At 45.7% G+C, this 20,329-nt stretch overlaps 1 protein-coding gene and 1 long non-coding RNA gene across 2 annotated transcripts in view; both read right to left on the bottom strand.

The window, feature by feature from the left end:
• LOC132592536 (uncharacterized) overlaps positions 1 to 8,974 on the bottom strand; it is a 33,021-nt gene extending 24,047 nt beyond the window's left edge. The window contains exon 1 of the long non-coding RNA XR_009557988.1: positions 280 to 8,974. This is a non-coding gene — a long non-coding RNA (uncharacterized LOC132592536). The remainder of the gene's footprint in view (positions 1 to 279) is intronic.
• EXT1 (exostosin glycosyltransferase 1) overlaps positions 1 to 20,329 on the bottom strand; it is a 258,264-nt gene that overhangs the window by 71,789 nt on the left and 166,146 nt on the right. The gene's annotated exons all lie outside the window — the stretch shown is intronic.

Here is a 20,329-nt window from a genome sequence, read left to right as displayed (position 1 = left end):
TCCATAAGGACAGATCGTGAAGCTCAGGCTCCAATACTTTGGCCACCTCATGAGAAGAGAAGACTCCCTGGAAAAGACCCTGATGTTGGGAAAGATTGAGGGCACTAGGAGAAGGGGACGACAGAGGACGAGATGGTTGGACAGTGTTCTTGAAGCCACCAACATGAGTTTGACCAAACTGCGGGAGGCAGTGGAAGACAGGAGTGCCTGGAGTGCTCTGGTCCATGGGGTCACGAAGAGTCGGACACGACTAAACGACTAAACAACAACAACAACAACCTGATCCATAATAAAATAGAAAACCACTATGGTAAGCAATGTACTGCCCTAATATTCTACGTAAACATTCACATGTTCACAGATGATAGGACTTGATAGATAGTTGGCGTGGTGAGGCACAGTGGCTAAAGCGTTAGGGCCAGGATTTGGGAGACCAAGGTTCAAATCCACCCTCAGCCATGAAGCTCATTGGGTGACCTTGGAACAGTCTTTGACTCTCGGCCTCAACTACATCACAGGGTTGTTCTGTGTTTTGCTGGAAGCCACCCAGAGTGGCTGGGGCAACACAGGCAGGTGGGTGGGGTACAAAAAATAATAATTATTACAGTCGTACCTTGGTTCTTGAGCAGAATCCATTCCAGAAGTCCATTCGACTTCCGAAAACATTTGAAACACGGCTTTCAATTGGCTGCAGAAGCTTCCTGCACTCAATTGGAAACTGCGCCGGACGTTTGGGTTCCAAAGAACGTTCGCAAACCGAAACACTTACTTCTGGGTTTGCGGCATTCGGGAGCCAAAACATTCGAGTCACGAGGTGTTCAAGAACCAAGGTACGACTGTATTTATTATTATTATTATTATTATTATTATTATTATTATTATTGAACTATGAGTGCTTTTTAAAGCTCTTTTTAGGAAAGGATATAAATTTAATAACAAATGAAAACAAATACACTGTGATACGAGCCAGGCATTTCCCTCTCTTTGCATAGCACAAACATATTTTATAATCTTACCTACATGCCTAAAATGACAATTATATACCTCACACTTCCTCATCTAACAGCTGCGTTTATGAAATACCATATTTTAGATTTTTTGTCTCTCTCTCCCTCTCCCCCACAATACATTCACCCGTTTCTAAAGGGGGGGGGAGGAGAGACCCTCTCTTGGATTTTCAATCCTTGGAATTGTCACCTTGCCTCTAATGTCGATAACGACAAATTGTAATAATTGGTGGCCGGTTTGACTTCAGTAACTGGGCTTTCCCAGGTTATCCAAATAATGGTCAATTATCTGCAGAGTGAGAGAGGAGTTGGAACTGATCAGGAACGAAGGTGGTTACTTGGGTCTCTTAGAGTCACAACCTCCGGGAGCAGGAAAAGGGCTAGAGAGGGAGAGGGAGAGCTCTATTAGAGGGAGCTGTTCACACTTTTGCTAAGCCAACAGCTAAGGCAGGGTGAGAAAAAATAATTAGGTCCCAAATCTGCATTAAAACATTTTTGCAAGGCTTCATTCTTAGTGTGGAAAACTGCTCCCACCAGGTCTATTTTTAGGCTCTTTTATTTTAAAGAGATTTGGGGGGGAGAAAGAAAGAACCCGCTTCATGTATAAATTTCTCAGTGGGGATTTTTACAGTAATGGTACTTAGAAGGAGACTAATGGTGACGGGGCAAAAGAAATAAGGAAATGGAAGGAGGTCTGGGGAAATTCAGAAAATTGCAAGAACCGGATCAATGCCTTCCTCTCTCCCGAGATACATTCAGAGACTTCACCCACCCCCAATGCAGGCCTGTTCACCTCTGTCCACTTCATTGCCTTCTGAATGATAATGGTTTGCTTGCAAAAATAAATAAAAAAATGGCATTTCTGGCCATTAGGGCTCTCAGTTTAGCCAATCCACACTGCATGCATAGGAGCTACCATTAGCAATTCTTTCTGGCCATTATCCAACTAACTCCAGTGCATGTAAATGCAGATTCTCTGAGGGCGGGGGGGGGGGAGGAATGGAAGGGGAAATGGCCCACACAGGGGGAGGTGGGGGGAGGTTTCTGAACACCCTCATCTTAAGAACTGAAGATCAAAGTGACAGCAGAGAGCAGGGGTCCCAAAGCTAAGGCCCGGGGGCCGGATGCGGCCCAATGGCCTTCTAAATCCGGCCCGCGGACAGTCCTGGAATCAGCATGTTTTTACATGAGCAGAATGTGTCCTTTTATTTAAAATGCATCTCTGGGTTATTTGTGGGGCCTGCCTGGTGTTTGTACATAAGTAGAATGTGTCATTTTATTTAAAATGCATCTCTGGGTTATTTGTGGGGCCTGCCTGGTGTTTGTACATGAGTAGAATGTGTCCTTTTATTTAAAATGCATCTCTGGGTTATTTGTGGGGCCTGCCTGGTGTTTTTACATGAGTAGAATGTGTGCTTTTATTTAAAATGCATCTCTGGGTTATTTGTGGGGCATAGGAATTCGTTCATAATTTTTTTCCCTTCAAAATAAAGTCCGGCCCCCCAAAAGGTCTGAGGGACAGTGGACTGGCCCCCTGCTGAAAAAGTTTGCTGACCCCTGGTAGAGAGTAATGCAAGGAGAACCAGCTTCAGCACAAGGATTACCGCAGCTTCAATCTCAGAATCACAGGACTGCAGATTTGGACAGGACCCCCCCCCCCAAAAAAGAGTCATCTCTGCGGTGCAAGAACCACAGATATCATTGCCTATTTCTCATCTCTTGGGCATCAAGCTTTCTTCTGAACAGAGGGCAGAGGTTTAGGCAATTGCCCTTTGTCATGTGCCATCGTAGAATTGTAGAGTTAGAAGCAGTGCTAGGAACTGAGATATATACGGTAAGCTAGGCACCAATGGCACCTTACACCAAGGTTACAGTCGGCCACAACGCAATGTCTATTCGCCAGGGGTTGGACTGGATGACCCTAGGGGTCCCTTCCTGTGATCTCAACTGCATCGCTCAACTGTAGCTTGCTCTTACAAGAATTCACTTGCCTGCAAGATGATGATGGCCGTTGTAGCTCAACAACAATGGGAAACCCAAGTTTGAGAAGCACCTCCCGCTTCTTCTTGCATCTGCTCTTAGCACATTTTTTGGGCTAGCAATCTGGAAAGCACCTGTTATTAATGGGCACTTCAGAAGACGGGAGGAGGATACAGAAAAGATACTGTGCTGTAAAGGTTTGGCTAGTTGACTAAAAGCATAAAGAAAAAGGGTCTTGCTTTCAAGACTTGTCACAGTAAGCGCAGGATTTCCACAAGATTTAATGGTTGGGTCAGCCAGAAAGAATCTGGTTGTCCAGCGCCATATATCTGAGCACGGTGTCAAAACCCAACCTTGTACTGGGAGGCGAAAGGTAGGTGGCAGAGTATTCATATCCGCCTCTGTAATTATCTATCTGCCAAGAACCCTGGAAAGGATTTAAATTAGTTTTCAGAAAACCTCTCTTCTCTTGCAGCCTAACGGAGTGCCTGTCTGTGTACATATGCACAGACACAAAATTCTCTTCTTAAAAGCTTTTCGGCGCCCAGGTGACCGAGTCTAAGATGAGCAAGTAAATATGAGAATCAGGGCAACCAGGAAAATAAAAACACAGCACCTTCCCTTTACAGCTTTTTTGACTTTTCACAAGGCAGCAAATTAAAACGTGGCTCTGGGATGGAGGTGGGGGGCAGACTTAGTCGTTCAAAAGGCCTCCGTGTTTCTTAGCAACATGCTGGGCAACCCAGATAAATATTCAGCCACCCCGAACCTCGGTGCTTATTGAGGATTCGGGGTTCTCAATCACTACAAAACTGACTTACAATTGCCGGTGGTGTAGGGCTCTAATGCTATTAGTATCCAGGATGCATAGGGAGGAATTTGGTCAACACCACTTGTTTTAATCCAAGGCAAACGCACAAAAAATAAAATAAACCAAGGCTTTGGCCAACCGTAAAAGCCTTGCCATGTCCACATTTTACCCACAGTGTCGATTTATGGCAAAACACTCCACCCTTCACCAAAAATGGCAGTTTACAAAAGGTAAGGTGTTACCAGAGAAGTGGTCATTGCGTGTACCCCCTGCCAAATTCTAAGATCGCAAAACAATAAAATAAAATGTTCAAAATGCACAGGGTGGGTGTACATAAACCATATCTTTAAATGTTATAGGTGAGCAATTCTGAAGCCCTTTTGACTTAAATGCCCCCCAGTATTTCTCTGCAGTAAAGGTAAAGGTAAAGGGACCCCTGACCATTAGGTCCAGTCGTGACCGACTCTGGGGTTGCGCGCTCATCTCGCATTATTGGCCGAGGGAGCCGGCGTATAGCTTCCAGGTCATGTGGCCAGCATGACAAAGCCGCTTCTGGCAAACCAGAGCAGCACATGGAAACACCGTTTACCTTCCCGCTGTAGCGGTTCCTATTTATCTACTTGCATTTTGATGTGCTTTCGAACTGCTAGGTTGGCAGGAGCTGGGACCAAGCAACGGGAGCTCACCTCACCCCGTCACAGGGATTCGAACCGCCGACCTTCTGATCAGCAAGCCCTAGGCTCAGTGGTTTAACCACAGCGCCACCTGGGTCCCTCTGCAGTAGAAGGAAGGAAATGAGTGATAATACCTTCCCCAAATAGTTCTTTTCACTTGTTAATAGATAAACTGCTTGGAAAGTAGGGGGCTTATCCCTCCTTGCAAAACCAGTCCGGTAAGTATCAGTTAAGCCAGTAGACATGTCAGTAGAGCAACTTCTGCATATCAGAAGGTGTAAGCTTGTAAAAGGGATTCAGGAACCAAGGTATTTACCATGTCAAAGGGATATCCCAGGCTGGCCAGATGATGCAAACTGTGACCATTATCAGGTATCTTGTCAGTCAGGAGACAAGACACACACTCAAATTACTGAAGAAGTGTGCATGCACAAGAAAGCTCATACCAAAATATAAACTTAGTTGGTCTTTAAGGTGCTACTGAAGGAATTTTTTTATTTTGCTTCGACTCAGACCAACACGGCTACCTACCTGTAACTCAAATTACTGTTGTAGACCCCCTTCTTTCTATGGTATATGTATGATGCTTTTGGGTGGTCTTTGGAGAAAGATAGTCAGGTTGAGCACCTATAGCAGTGACCAGAGGAGGAATGACATCTGGGAGAAGCAGCACAGCTAGATGCCACCCAACAACATCTGTCCCAACAGCAACAAAACAGGTCTCCCCTGCATTGGTTTCTACAGCCACAGCAGGCGCTGTAACCCTCCAATGGCTTGGCTTCACCCCTGAAGGCGCACTCCTGCCTTGTCTCCCAAGGCAGACAGATGCCAACCAACAACTATAATGCATCAAAAATGGGATCATTAATCAGAAGAGGCTGATGAGAGCCCTGCAGTTTCTAGTATGAGTTTTTGGAAGTATACTTAATGGGATTCGAACTGACATTTATAGACCACTTAATTCCAGTGTCTCTGTACTGAATGAGGCTGGTGCAATGCATTTATTAAGGCTGCTCCCTAACAGTGCTTTATATCACAGGCTTTAATTTTATTTCTTCTTCTGCTGATACAGAGAAGTATTAAGGTTCCTGTTGTGGCACATCAAGTAATGTTAGTGCTCCTGAATTTCAGGGGTGGGCAATTTATATGTATGTAATCCTACCCTACAAACTGTGCTCTTAATTAGGTCCCTGATATGGTTCTTATATTTCTAAGTTCAGTTGACATCGCCTAATTCTTGATTTGGGTTGCATACTTTATCACATTCACTCTCTCTCTCTCACACACACACACACAAACACACACTATTCAGTGTGAAACAAAATACTTATTAAGACAATACATGCTGTTTCATTAACATGACACTGAGAACGTTGCTGCCCTGGTGCCTTAATTTCTCAATAATTCCACCTGCACCCACCAACTCCTTGTTTCATTTTCAAACCGGCAATTTTTATGCACAGAGGTTAGACCCAGAATTCTCACACTTACCATGCAGACGGAAGACAAGGAAAACCAGACCCAAGAAACAAAGTGAGGACACAATTTATTTCACGCTCAAATGGCCCGTGATGAAGGGAATTGAAATAATTTATTTTTTCCTTCCAAGAAGAACAATACGGAACTTGTGAAACAAAGTGGTCAGCAGCTGCGGGTGCGGAGTCAAATCTTTGCCTCAGAGTAGGGTGATTAAGCAAATATCTGCCCTTCCCTTCAGTTTGTGTTGCAATCCTGAAGCGGGACCATGATTTTGTGGCAGGAAGCAAGAAGCCACGCAAACTCTTCTGCTTTCATTGCAGCACACCATCAAAAATACCAGGCTTGGAGGGAATGCTTGAGGCAGTGGTAACTGAGATATAAAAGCCAAGAGGACATAATACCGTATTTTTCCGTGTATAACACGCCCCCATGTATAAGATGCCCCCTATTTTGGGGGACTCCAAATTAAGAAAATGGGGGGAGGATTGCCCAGATTTGTTGAGCTTTTTTGGGTTGAGCTTTTTTGGGGGGGGATTGCTGAAAATCGCTCACCCGCCTGACCTACATAGCCACTCGCATGCGTCACGAAAGCCACCTATTGTCTTTCCCCTTGCAAGCAGAAACCGCCAATCGCCCGCGCAATTGCCGCAGGGACAACCAATCAACACCAGCCCTTCCCGCAGCCACCAATTACACGCCCTATAGTCACTGACAATCTCAGGCTCGCGGCAGTAACCAATCCTAAATTCCTCCCCCCATGCACTATCCATGTATAAGACGACCCCCAATTTCAAACATAATTTTCGAACCAAAAAACCCCTCGTCTTATACACGGAAAAGTACAGTAAACCACGGGTGCGCATTCCAGGGGTCACGAGTTAAGCAACACGTGTGAATACAGCAGCTGAACCACAACACAGAAAAGAAGGCGGAGACTCTTCTCAAACCTAGAAAGCCGACATCATCCGATCAACATCGCTTTGGTGGCCATACTCCATTCAGCATTCTTTTAATTTCTGGCAGACAGGTGAGCAATTATCGGACGCCCCGTTAACCAATAACTGTCAGCGCAAAACGCCGCTGCCTCTCACCGCTAATGGCTGGAGATGTTTCAGAGATAGATGAGCAGCGAGCACTCAACCGGAGCTATCGGAACTACGGAATACACCAGGCGTCAGCAGTTCCACCAAAAAATGGGCGGCGGGGGGGGAGGAAGGCCAAAGCTCAGCTGTTGCATTTGCTCTGATTCGGTGGCCCTTCTGACTGTCTTTCATGGACACTTGACACCGATTCCTTTCCATTTTGCCAAGTTCTCCTACTCTGCTAGGATTATGCCGGCTACCCGCAGCAGCGGGAAGAAAGCCAGCCAGCCAAGAAGCAATATAATAGTAGGACTACTCTAACTAAGCAACTGTTGAGCGCATTTGTTTCCTGCAGCGCTTGCTGGGAAAATGAATCTGGGTAGCGGGGAGTCACGCATGCTGCTTGTGTAATTAAATGTTCCTTAAGAGTCCTCAGATCAGCTGCAGTATCAGTCAATGGGCGGCTGTATGGCAGCTCTTCTGAAAGTTAAAACCTTCTGCCGAGAGCCTTCTTCCTTCTTCAGGCAGGTCTGTATCCTTTCTGTCTCACCTTCTCTTTTTAGGATTGCCCCGGCGACCATGCCTCCAAGGAGCTGGCTTCATTCAGGGTATGAAAGCAAGCCAGAACTTCAAGAGTCCATGGTTTTCCACTGCCGTAAATGCATTTTAATCTGCATGCACTACATTCCTTTTGGAGGATGCTCAAGAGAAGATTAAACGTGGGGGGGGGGGGGGAGGAAGAGAGAGAGAGAGAGAGAGAGAGAGAGAGAGAGAGAGAGATCAAGCAGAATCTCTGTAGATTTCTGCTTCCTTGAACAGAGGTTAATAAATTACTCTGCTTGAAGAAATGACCATATGTTTCAGACATTGAGCTTCTGCACAGAAGTTGCTTTGAAATCTGGTTTCACACTCCAGGACCCTAGCTAACTGCTCTTTGAATGGCTCCTCCTTCCCGGCAATTTCCCTTATGCAACCCAGCTTCACACACACTTAATCCAAGTGATAAAGACATAGCAAGCTCCTACCAAAGGGGTCGTGCAAGTGGGAGGAAAAGGCCATTACGGGGCAGCTCCCAGCATTTTAATAATAATAATAATAATAATAATAATAATAATAATAATAATAATAATAGAAGATTCGATATCCCGCTTTATCACTACCCGAAGGAGTCTCAAAGAGGATAACAATCTCCTTTCCCTTCCTCCCCCACAACAAACACTCTGTGAGGTGGGTGGGGCTGAGACTTCAGAGAAGTGTGACTAGCCCAAGGTCACCCAACAGCTACATGTGGAGGAGCAGGGAAGCGAACCCGGTTCACCAGATTATGAGTCCACCGCTCTTAACCACTACACCACACTGGCCACTCTATAAAGCACAACAGCACAGTTCTGAACACAGAATCTTCTGCTAACAAAAGTACTGAAGTATTCGATTGCTCCGTTTATTTACTTACTATTTTAATTTTTAAAAAACGCTACCCTGTTGTAGAGTTTTCTTCTCCCTGGAGTTATAAGATTACAAAGCATTCTGTGAAACTGAACAAGAAACCTTTGTTATTGCTGGCTACACTATTCAGCTGTTAACAAGAGTCCTGCAAAGTACTCTATAAAAGTTACTAGTCCACAACATGTTAACCTGCCCACATATTCTCATTAGGCCTTTGTGGTGCAGAGTAAGGAAAAACAAACACTTTTTTTTTTAAAAAAAAGCAAGCGTGTCACCTCATAGTCACAAGTAGGAAGGAGCCTACAGTGGCAAATTAAAAGAGTTTTGATATAAACTTGGCCGTGGTGCTTTCAATGTGCTTCATTCATCTACAAACAGGACCTTCAAATTAATGATGCACAAACAATGGCATCAAAATACCAACTAAGTTTTTATTTTGGTATGAGCTTTCGTGTGCATGCACACTTCTTCAGATACCATATCTGGTATCTGAAGAAGTGGTATCTGAAGAAGTGTGCATGCACACGAAAGCTCATACCAAAATAAAAACTTAGTTGGTCTTTAAGGTGCTACTGAAGGAATTTTTTTATTTTTATTTTTGCTTCGACTCAGACCAACATGGCTACCTACCTGTAATCAAAATACCAGTCAACTTTTTTTTTTAAAAAAAAGAATGCTAATAAGACCTCTGCAAATGAACCCAGGGAACATCTCCTCCTAGAACTGCATGGGGAGGGTGGGGGGTGGAGAAATAATACTCTGAAGTTAAGGTTACCAGATGTCCCTGTTTCCCAGAGACAGTCCCCGGATTTACAAATCAGTCCCCTGACAAAATCCTGCAAAAATCAACTGAACTAACCTGGTAACCTTATCTTAAGCAGGGGTGGGGAACTTGTGGCCCTCCAGATGTGGTTGGACTCCAGCTCCCATCAGCAGCAGCCAGCATGGTCATTGCTGGCATCCATCTGTCTCGAGAGAGAATAGAGTGCGCCTCCAACTGCTGGAGAATCACAGCGCCTGCTGTGGCTGCAGAGGCCAGTAACTCCTAACTGCCGCCTCCCACTGTTTTTGCTGCATTACCAGACCGAAATGACCTTTCCTGGGAGGAAGGCTGGTCAGTGTGCCTGGAGGTTCTTGACTGCCCAGGTGACAACCCCCTCACACACCTTCTCTGCCTCGCTGATGCGGTCCAAAGGAAAACAGAGCAATACATTTGGCACCACCTTGGCTGCAGGAGTTGCAGGGAAATGGCGTAGAAGGCACCATCCAACTGCCTTAGGGACTCCACTCTGGATTTGTGTAGGGTTTACTCCTTAGCCTTTTCTTCTCCCGAAGATACTCCATAAGGCAGCAGAGGTTTAGGATCAGAGTTTTACTTCTCCTAGATGGGCTTACCTTCCCAGGTGGATGGGTTCCATGGTCAATGGCCAGAAACATAGTTCAGCAACACCTGGATGGCCAGAGCTCTCCATCCCTGGTCTTAAGAATGCTTTTTTAAAAGCCTGACTATAACACATAAAGCAAGTTAACTTATTCTCTGAAGCAAACAGCAATTTTAGTGTGGGGCCCAAATTTGGCAGTGTTCTCCTGGCGTAGAAAAATGTCCTCCTCTTCATACAATCAAGGCCAAGATTATTAATCTCAATGTTCTTCAAGCACAGCATTCATGAATCCTCTTGTTCATCTTCCCTCTCTCTCTCTCTCTCTCTCTCTCTTTTCCAATAACCATCAAAGAGGAAGGAAATATATACAAGGGCCTGGACTGAAAAATGTGATTTGCCAAATTGCAATAGGAAGCTGAATTTTGTAAAATATTAAACTTGAGGTTTTAACACGGGAAAGGGGGGGGGAGAGAAGCAGAAAACAGGAAAGCAAAACAGCATGAAATCAACACAACTTGCCACTTCACACTGAAGGAAGCGGTCCTAGTCATGCAGCCTGCCTCAATGCCATTACTCCCCTTGCAGGGCTAAGAATGTTAAAGCCCTCAGGTAAATTCAAGGGAGAATCTCTGCCCAGAGAAAGGGAATCAATACAACGGAGTCGCAATAAGCTTGACAGCCATCTTGGGAATAACCCCAAAGGTCAAGAGCATTAGGAGATCTCTCAATCTCCCCAGACCGTCACAAGGATGGTTATGCTGGGAGCACAAGAGTGGAAAGAACCCAGGTTTATTTGAGATATTTGAACTTAGGAGAGTGAAGAGGATACTTCGTCTAACACAGGCATCCCCAAACTTCGGCCCTCCAGATGTTTTGGACTACAATTCCCATCTTCCCCGAACACTGGTCCTGTTAGCTAGGGATCATGGGAGTTGTAAGCAAAAACATCAGTTTGGGGATGCCTGGTCTAACAGATGCAATGGGAAGTCAATAGTAATTTAGTTTAAAATGCCATGATCAGGAGAAGCACTCTGACGGTTGCATCCAACATTAGTAATCCTCAGAGTAGACACACTGAAAATAATCAGAGTGACTAAGGTCCATTCATTTCATGGGACTACTCTAAGCAGAACTTAGTGGCACGAGATACGATGGTGAAGAGTTGTGGGCCAAAGCCATACTGGATTTATGAAACTCCCAACATTTCTCTGGTGAAAATAGGGACGTCCTGAGAAAAAGCGGGACATTCAGGGATCAAATCAGAAACTGGGATGGCTTCTGTAAAACCAGGACTGCCACTGGAAAACAGGGACTCTTGGGGGGTCTGGAACTAGGGGTCTTCTGCACACGGAACACGTTCTCTACCATACATATACCCGCAAGTGCAAAGCAACTTTTGTCATCTGCTGGAACAGGAAGAGCAAGAAGGCATATCTAGTGAGGTTATCCAATCCCTCTTTCTCCCTGCCTCTCATCCTTTGCAAACTAAATCAATAGGCGAGTCAAAGCTGATGCATACAAGATAGTTCTTGGAAGATTTTCTGTCTCATTAAAACAAATTGCACAAGACAAATGCGATCAATGATCATTAGCTCAACTCCAGAAAGTTGATGGTTCCCCTCCCCTCCCCAAATACCGACTACCGTAGATCAAGCCCAGTGGAGCTAAATGGAAAAGAAACGTTATAACTGTATGATTTCGCCTTACTTTGCGTAATCTGAAAAAGGTAGAAAAGAGCTTTTATTTTTTAAAAGGAAGAAAAGCCAGAAACCAGTTTGCATCAAAACATTTATCCCTTGCAGCATTGGTGGCTGTTGTTGTTTTTAATAATTACTTTGCTATTTCCAAACTAGGTTGCTTCCTCTAATTAGTGAGTCAGCTCTGCTAAGAAAGATTAGAATGAGACAATCAACTAATGCTGAAGAAGGGAGTTATTTATGAAGGTCAGTAGGGGTTTTCCTAAACATTTTGATTACAACTTTTAACTCCACTATAATGCATGCACTTAAACCAACAAAAACAAAGAGGGCCTTGCAAAAATTCATTGCATATCATTAAACCAGCCTGGAGATTGCGCAGAGTAAGAATGGCAAATAAACTGTTGTAACAGAAATAAGACACTTATTTCTGATCCTCAACAGCAGTAAATATGGGAAAGCACTCCCCCCCCCTTTCTTTTTAAAAGAATTCCTTAAGGGCAAAATATTCTATAGTAAGTATGGCAAAATATAGTGGCCTGCAGATTAGATCAGAACCCTGAAAAAATTTGACTTGCTGCATCAACAAAAGTACAGTCAAGAAAAGTCATTGTATTGCTGTATTCTGTCTTGGTCAGACCACACCTGTCCTGTTCTGGGTGCCTCAATTTAAGAAGGATATTGACAAGCTGGAATGTGGGCAGAGGAGAGTGATCATGTCTGGAAACCAAGCCTTATGAAGAACGGTTGAAGGAGCTGGGTATGTTTCAGCTTGGATAAGAGGGGACTGAGAGCCATCTTCAAATATTTAATGAGAGGAAGCTTGTTTTCTCCTGTTCTGGAGGGTAGGACTCAACCCAGGCATACTAGGCAAACTTGGCCCTCCAGATGTTTTGAGACTACAATTCCCATCATCCCTAGCTAACAGGACCAGTGGTCAGGGATGATGGAAATTGTAGTCTCAAAACATCTGGAGGGCCGAGTTTGCCTATGCCTGACTCAAACCAATGACTTCAAGTTAGATTCTGACTAAACCTCAGGAAGAACCTTCTGACAATGAGAGCTAACTGACACACATCCAGAGGTTCATGAATGGGAGCTAATTTTAAGAGAGGAGCCTTCTTAAAAGTTATTTTACTCGGGCTATTTTGCTATAACAGGAGGGTGAAAAGAAAAGGAATTAAATGGTTGCCTTTTCTAATTAGGAGGAGCAGATTCTCTGCATTCAATTCCTCACCTCATACATTTCCTTCCATTATCGCAAAAAAGGCACCTAAATATTGGGTTTCGGCAAATGCATTTACATTTAATCCATTAGTTAATCAATCAATTAATTAGAAAGTAGATAACTGATCGACTTTAAAGTTAAGCCTATCAACCAAGTTAAATAGTGAAGTTTCTGCCCCGTTCCCAAGGATTACTCTATAAACCATTTCACGTAGTCACAAAAGTACCAGTGTTTTCAGAATGGGTGGGGGAGCTGTTTCAGTCCGAGGGCCACATTTCCTTGTGAGCAGCTTCCTGGGGGCCACATGCCAGCCAGGCAAAAGCATGCAGGGAGGGTGTGGAGGAAGACTCCCAAGTACTGAGCAGAGAGGTCCAAAAGCCCACACTTTGCTGGAAGAACGGCGGTTGTCCACCCAGCTTACAGCTTTCAGCTTTTTTGCAAAGCTTTGACTTAAGAAAACAACCCTCTCCTGACTTCCCTTTCATGCAAGAATACCAGTAGCAAGGCTATGACATCATCAGGGCAAAGGGGACCTTCTTGGAACCAGACAAGGGCAGACATTGACCTCACGGCTCTCCCCACTGGATTCTGCTCTGCATAGGATTGTTTTCAGGTTTTTTTTAAAATAAATAAATAAACGGCTTTCGGGAGGCTGACACATGCCTCGCTGAGCTCACAAGAGGCATGGAAAGAAAAGCTGGACATTTCCAGAATCTCGTTTCCTGGAATCCTGCTATCTTGAGTCAGCTTGTGGAAACAATATTTAAGATAATAATGAGTCAACTTAAACTGATTACTTCCCCCCCCCAAAAAAAACCCAGTAAAATTTCCCCAGAAGTATTACGAGTCCTTTCCAGCAAAACAAAAAACAAAAAAAGCACCGGGGAACAAGTAAAAACAGAACAGCCCATATTGCGGGTGAAGAGGAGGAGGAGGAGGAGGAGGAGGAGGAGGAGGAGGAGGAGGAGGAGGAGGAGGAGGAGGGAGTTTGGATTTGATATCCCGCTTTATCACTACCCGAAGGAGTCTCAAAGCCGCTAACATTCTCCTTTCCCTTCCTCCCCCACAACAAACACTCTGTGAGGTGAGTGGGGCTGAGATACTTCAGAGAAGTGTGACAAGCCAAGGTCACCCAACCCAATTGTCTAATGAAGTATATTTGTATCATTCACAGACGTATGTCACTGAATTGCAGAGTTGCAAAGGATCCTGAGGGCCATCTGGGCCGACCCCCTGCATTGCAGGAATCTCAGCTAAAGCATCCATGACAGATGGCCATTCACATTTGTGCTTTATATTTTCACTTTTTTTTTTTTAAGGACTTTGAATGTTCACTATCTTAGACCAGTACAGACCTCACTAAACTGTGGGGCCTGGTCTGGATACACTTGACCCCCCAAGGGAAATATCAGACGTGTAGAGACGAAGCTGAATTGTACTTTGTGCATTGTATCAATGCGCCCACTGGCCACACATTCAGCGCCCATGAGAAAGAGTGCTATGCGAGTACCAACATATGCACGCAAAGGTGGGCCATTGGGCCAATCATCTCTCTCTCTCTCTCTCTCTCTCTCTCTCTCTCTCACACACACACACACACACACACACATACACGAAAGTTGTCCCAAAGTTTCTGAACATGCAAAGCGTTGTGGGTGAGCAGGGCTAGCCTGAAGACTTCCTGAAACCTCCCGCATGGGTCTCAAATGCATGGAGGGGTTCATCTGAGGCCACCTAACCAAGACTAGGCTACAACAGGAAGGTTCAGCGCACTGCGATTCTCCCTCACTGCGCCATCACCCAAAGTAGAAAGCAAGAGCCCTGCTAATACCGACTAAGGAAATCCCTGCCTGGCTCAGCAGCCTCAACCTGCAAAAGATGCATTTAACCACACCCTGAATCCGACCAGCCGCACTTTCAGCAGCCAGGGGTCCAGCATTTCATCCACATCATCAGGCCACAAATAAGAGGAATGGTGCACTGGATAGCTCAGCCAGAACTGCATCTCTCTCCTTGTCCACGTCTAGCTAATACCTCCACAGTTAGGGCCTGTTTTGATTTCCTCCGTCGAGTTTCAAATTCCATTTTCTCTCCTTTTCTCCCTTGCTCTCTCTTCAGGAAGCGCTGCTCAAGGTTCCAGCATCTCGGCAGGGACGCGAGGCACAAGGAAATGCCTCAGCTAGGAGCCAAAATCCTCAAAACAAACTGATGTGGCGTTTGGCTGCCTCGTCGGGAGACGAGAGAGAGAGATCTCTTCCCTCGCTGCACCGGCGAGGTCTTGGCAACCCCCAGAGGATTGCTGAGTGCAAATGGAATTCAAGTGGCGAGAAAGGAAATAAGCAGGCCTGCTTTCCGAGTGCGGGTAGCAGCCATTCGCAGGCCCCTCCCCGCACTCCGACCTGCTGCTAAACTCCTTATTACAGCAGAGGCGCAAATCGGAGCCCACGGTTTCTCTTTCCCGTGGCTTTCTCCTTAGCCTCTACCACTGTCGGAGGCAACGCCAGTGCTTTCCGCTTCTCTTCACAACAAATATGATCCGGCTTATCAGGAGGCGACCGGCGAGAAAAGGACTTTTCTCTGCACTTGCGGAACAGTGTGAGGTCGCCCACTCCTTGCCTCCCCGTGCAGAATTAACTCTGGTTTTGCTGTCCTTCACCCAAGCCCAGACCACAAGCCAGCCCCAAAGCCTCAGCAAACATTCCTGTGGCAAGGAGTCTAATCACCCTCAAGCACCTTAATGGCTCATTTCTTCCCGCTCTATGGTTCTCCGCAACCACTGGAGAGGGGCCTTGCTTTCCTTCCTCTCCCTAGGTTCTCCTCTAAACCACTGCTGGTTACAGGGATTATGAATGACACCAGAGCCCTCTGTAATTCCTCAGTCGCTCACAAAATAACAGCAATAACAATCCAAACTCTATGGCTCTGTTGTCGGCACATGAGACTTTTAATCCTGTGGGTTCGAACCCCACGTTGGACAAAAAGATTCATGCATCGTAGGGGGTTGAACTAGATGGGGGCACCGCGCCCATCTCTACAGTTCTATAGAATCATAGAATCGTAGAGTTGGAAGAAACCACAAGGGCCATCCAGTCCAACCCCCTGCCAAGCAGGAAACACCATCAAAGCATTCTTGACATATGCCTGTCAAGCCTCTGCTTAAAGACCTCCAAAGAAGGAGACTCCACCACACTTCTTGGCAGCAAATTCCACTGACGACCAGCTCTTACTGTCAGGAAGTTCTTCCTAATGTTTAGGTGGAATCTTCTTTCTTGTAGTTTGAATCCATTGCTCTGTGTCCGCTTCTCTGGAGCAGCAGAAAACAACCTTTCTCCCTCCTTTGCAAGAAGCCATGTCCTTTGGCTTCTATATACACAGCATACTCTGTCTACAACAAGAGGTGGGGAAACCTGCGGCCCTCCATATGTGGATCCAGCCACCGTGGCCTACAAATTGTAGCCTAGCAACAACTGGAAGGCCAAAGTCCCCACCCCCACCCCTTCTCTAAAAGGCAATGATACTAAGTGAGTCACTTTGCAAAAAATAATAATAGGCCTCTTGCTTCACGTTAACCCTTGGTTTTAATTTGCGAAAGCCGCCCCAAAGACAGTGGAGCACTTGCTTTTGAACTCGCACATGCCAATGCTCCAAGTGGCGCAGTGTACAGACAAACGTTTTTCTGGGGGCGTATGTTAATGAGTAAGCATTATCCTCTCCCACACACCCTTCAAGGTGCCCTCTATCTTTTTGCCTCGCAAAAAAAACCTCTCTCCTGCATCTGAGCGATGTTCGCAGCTTGGGGAAAAGTATCTTTTTCACCCAGACTTCAATTGGCGTTTTCTTCCAGGCCCAGCAAAACCAACCAAGTTCTGAGCAGGCCACCATCTGTGGAAAGAGTGAGTCATCTGCAGCTAATGATCCTTGGGCAAAATTGACTCTCAAAGAGACTCAGCAAGGCCAGCTCCTGTGCTGTTGGGTGAGGTGGGTGCTAGACAAGACACAGCCAAAGAGCTCTCTTCCCACAGAGAATTCATCCCTCTCACTGCGCTTGTTGCCAGCTGTGGTGTTGCTCCTTGATCTCAGCAATGTTGCTCCCTTCTTGCCTGCCAAGCAAAGCTCATGAGCAGCCAGGGAGTGGCAACCCTTTCTCTCAAGTGCAGTTGTCTGCTCGCTCATCCCCTCTGGGCCAAAGCAAGAGGCAGGTGGACACACAAAGTGGCCTTCTATTGAGATACAAAACGGATATTGCCTGATGCTAAATGGCAGTGGCTGTCCAGGGTTTCTAATAACAAACAAATCACAGAATCATAGAGTTGGCAGGGACATTGAGGATCATCTAGTCCAACCCCCTGCAATGCAGGAATCTCAGCATCCATAATGGATGGCCATGCAACCTCTGCTGGAGAGTCCACAACCTCTCGTGGGAGTTTGTTCTACTGATGAACAGCTCTTGCTCTCAGAAAGTTTCCCCAAATGTTTAGTTGGAATCTCCCTGTCTTGTAACTTGAGGCCATTGCCTCGAGTCTTACCCTCAAGAGCTGGAGAAAACAAGCATGCTCCATCTTCCATGTGACAGCCCTTCAGATGCTTGAAGATGGCTATCATATCTCCTCTCAGTCTCCTCTTTCCCAGGCTAAACATACTCAGTTCCTTCAAGCGTTCCTCATAAGGCTTAGTTTCCAGACCCTTGATCATCTTGGTTGCCTTCCTCTGCACACGTTCAACATCCTTCTTAAATTGTGGTGCCCAGAATTGGCCACAGGATTCCAGATGTGGAATAATAAATACAAACAATTTATTATTTCTATGCTGCCCATCTGATTGGGTTGCCCCAGCCACTCTGAGCGCCTTCCAGCAAATTATAAAACCACAGCAAATCATCACACATTGAAAATTTCCCTAAACAGGGCTGCCTTCAGAAAGTTGTGTAATTATTGAACTCCTTGACATCTGATGGGAGGGTGTTCCACAGGGTGGGAGCCATTACTGAGAAGACCCTCTGCCTCGTTCCCTGTAACCTCACTTTCCACAGTGAAGGCCCTCGGTCCTGGCTGAACCATGGGGGGTGGAGACGCTGACGCTCCTTCAGGTATACTGGGCTGAGGCCATTAAGGGCTTTGAAGGTCAGCAGCAACACTTTGAATTGTGCTTGGAAACGCACTGGGAAGATCCTTTAGGACTGGTGTTATATGGTCCTGGTGGCCACTCCCATACAACAGTACAGCTGCTGCATTCTGGCTTAGTTGCAGTTTCTGGGTCACCTTCAAAGGTAGCCCCACGTAGAGTGCATTGCAGTAGTCCAAGTGGGAGATAACCAGAACATGCACCACTCTAGTGAAGTGGTGTTCACAGCTCTAACTGGAGGTGCTGGTTGCTGAACAGGCAGCCTTCTACATGAAAAACAGATGCTCTGCCACCAAACGATGCTCCACTCCAAACAACCCATTTGCAATGTTGAAGAGGAGGACCAGGTCCAGGGGACTCGCATAATATGGGCCCTTTGCTCAGGTGTGGGTCAACAGAGGCCTGGCCAAGGTGACCTTGACTAGCTTTGGTCAACACCAACAAAACCATGCAGAAGTAAATAGGTGCCAGGGCAAACATATCCCTGTTTATCCCCAGCTTCCTGAATTTACAGCACTGTACTGTGAAAAACGCTTTTGGGATTCTGTCCCCTACCTGTAGACCAGCCTTTTCCAACATGGCTTCCTTCAGATGCTTCGAACTACAACTCCCATCATTCCAGACCACTGGCCATGGGAATTGAAGTCCACAATGTCTGGAGGGGACTACCTTGGGGAAAGGCTGATGGCTTACATTCAGGATTTCATTCTCTACCTGTAAGCTCTATCATTTGGGTGTGGGAATCTGCTGATTAGCTGAGGGCTTCGGTCTCTTTGGTCCCTCCAAATAAATGAGGCTGTCCTGCAGATAACACATGGGGTTGGATTTCATATTGCAAAATTTATCCCTTTAGACCCAAAGCTGCCAAATCCAAATGAGGTTTCCATTTTAGAAGTCCCTGTAGTTTAAAAAAAATGGGACCGGTAAGGGGTGGAATCTTCTTTCCACATCACTTTATTCCCTTGATATATGTATATATATTTTAAAAAGGATGAGTGCTTAATTAGATCTGAATCCCTTAACACAAGCATGCAAACAGGCCCAGCATAGGGCTATTATTTATATAAGAATCCATCTTCTTACAGCATGGCGTGGTAAGGTAATTAAAGCATCTCAAATAAAAATAAGAATAAGATGCTTTTCTGTTAACTCAATTTGAGCCTGCAGCGTCAGCAAGCAGAATTGTCTCTTCCACAACTCAACATTACACAGAGGGTGGGGGGTGAAAAATTTCCAGCCTGGTAGTATGGTTTTCTTTAATAATGCAAATTAGAGGAAATAATGAGAACATTTGCATGCTTTGTCAACAAAAGAGGGGCATTTCAAAGTCTCCAAAATAGTCTCAGCAGCAAGAAGCTCTTCTTGTTCTAGTGTCAAACTGCTTTGCTTTTCTTCTTTTCCTGCTGACCCAAAGGTTTCATGCTGAAAATGCTAATCACATCCTCATTTACCACAGCTTGGTCTCATTCTCTCTTTCTCTCTTTCTCTCTCTCTTTCATTGTCCGCATCTGTCTACAGTTCGGCCAAATGGGAGTCACCACCACATTCAACAGCAGTACACAGATACAAATGCTGCTGCTGCTGCTGCTGCTGCTCTCTCTCTCTCTCTCTCTCTCTCTCTCTCTCTCTCTCTCTCTCTCTCTCTCTCTCTCTCTCTCTCTCTCTCTCTCTCTCGTTCTCATAGGCCTTTCGCTCGCATAATTGCACACCATGAGGTTCAGGAATTTAGAAGTCAGGTCTTGGAAATTGAAATTGAAATGCGAGAACTGGAGGTCTGCAACCAAAGGTTTGGAGCTGGTTCGTTCAAATCAATAGGTGAACTTCAAGCCAAGGCAACTCTGCCAGTTCTCTCCCCACCCTCCTACTCCATTTGGTCCCCCAACCCTGCAGGGCTGCAGCTCAGTGGTATAGCATCTGTCTTGGATGTCGAAGGTCCCAAGTTCAAATCCTGGCACCTCCAGACAGGGAGGGAAGAGGCCCCTGCCAAAAATCTGGTAACCTTAAACTAGAACACCCTAAGAGGGAATAACCAAAGCAAACCACCAGGGACCTCGCTAAGGAGTCTTGTCCATCTCCTAAGGCAGAGTTCATGGGGCTGTCCCATTTTATCTGCACAACCAGCCTTGCAGCTTGGGTGGTAGAGTTGGAGAGCTGGCCAAGATCATCTGGTGAGCTTCGTACCTGATTGAGGATTTGAACGCAAGTCTCTCAAGCTCAATAATCTATGCATTGCACCACTCTAGCTGTCTTTGCTATTTTTTTTTTCTTCTGCCTGGTTCCTCCTTCTGCATGGGCACTTGAGGGGCACAAGATACTGTTGATACTTTTCACTCCTGACTTAATAGCATCTCTGATAGAACATTATGCATTCTACAAGGCAGAGGCGGTGAATGCAGCTCCTATAAGGCTCTTTTGAGCCTTA

Source organism: Zootoca vivipara, chromosome 8, assembly GCF_963506605.1.
Source record: "Zootoca vivipara chromosome 8, rZooViv1.1, whole genome shotgun sequence".
Classification (NCBI taxonomy): domain Eukaryota; kingdom Metazoa; phylum Chordata; class Lepidosauria; order Squamata; family Lacertidae; genus Zootoca; species Zootoca vivipara.
The sequence above is the reverse complement of the archived record's forward strand: the minus strand, read 5'-3'. Positions and strand labels throughout refer to the sequence as shown.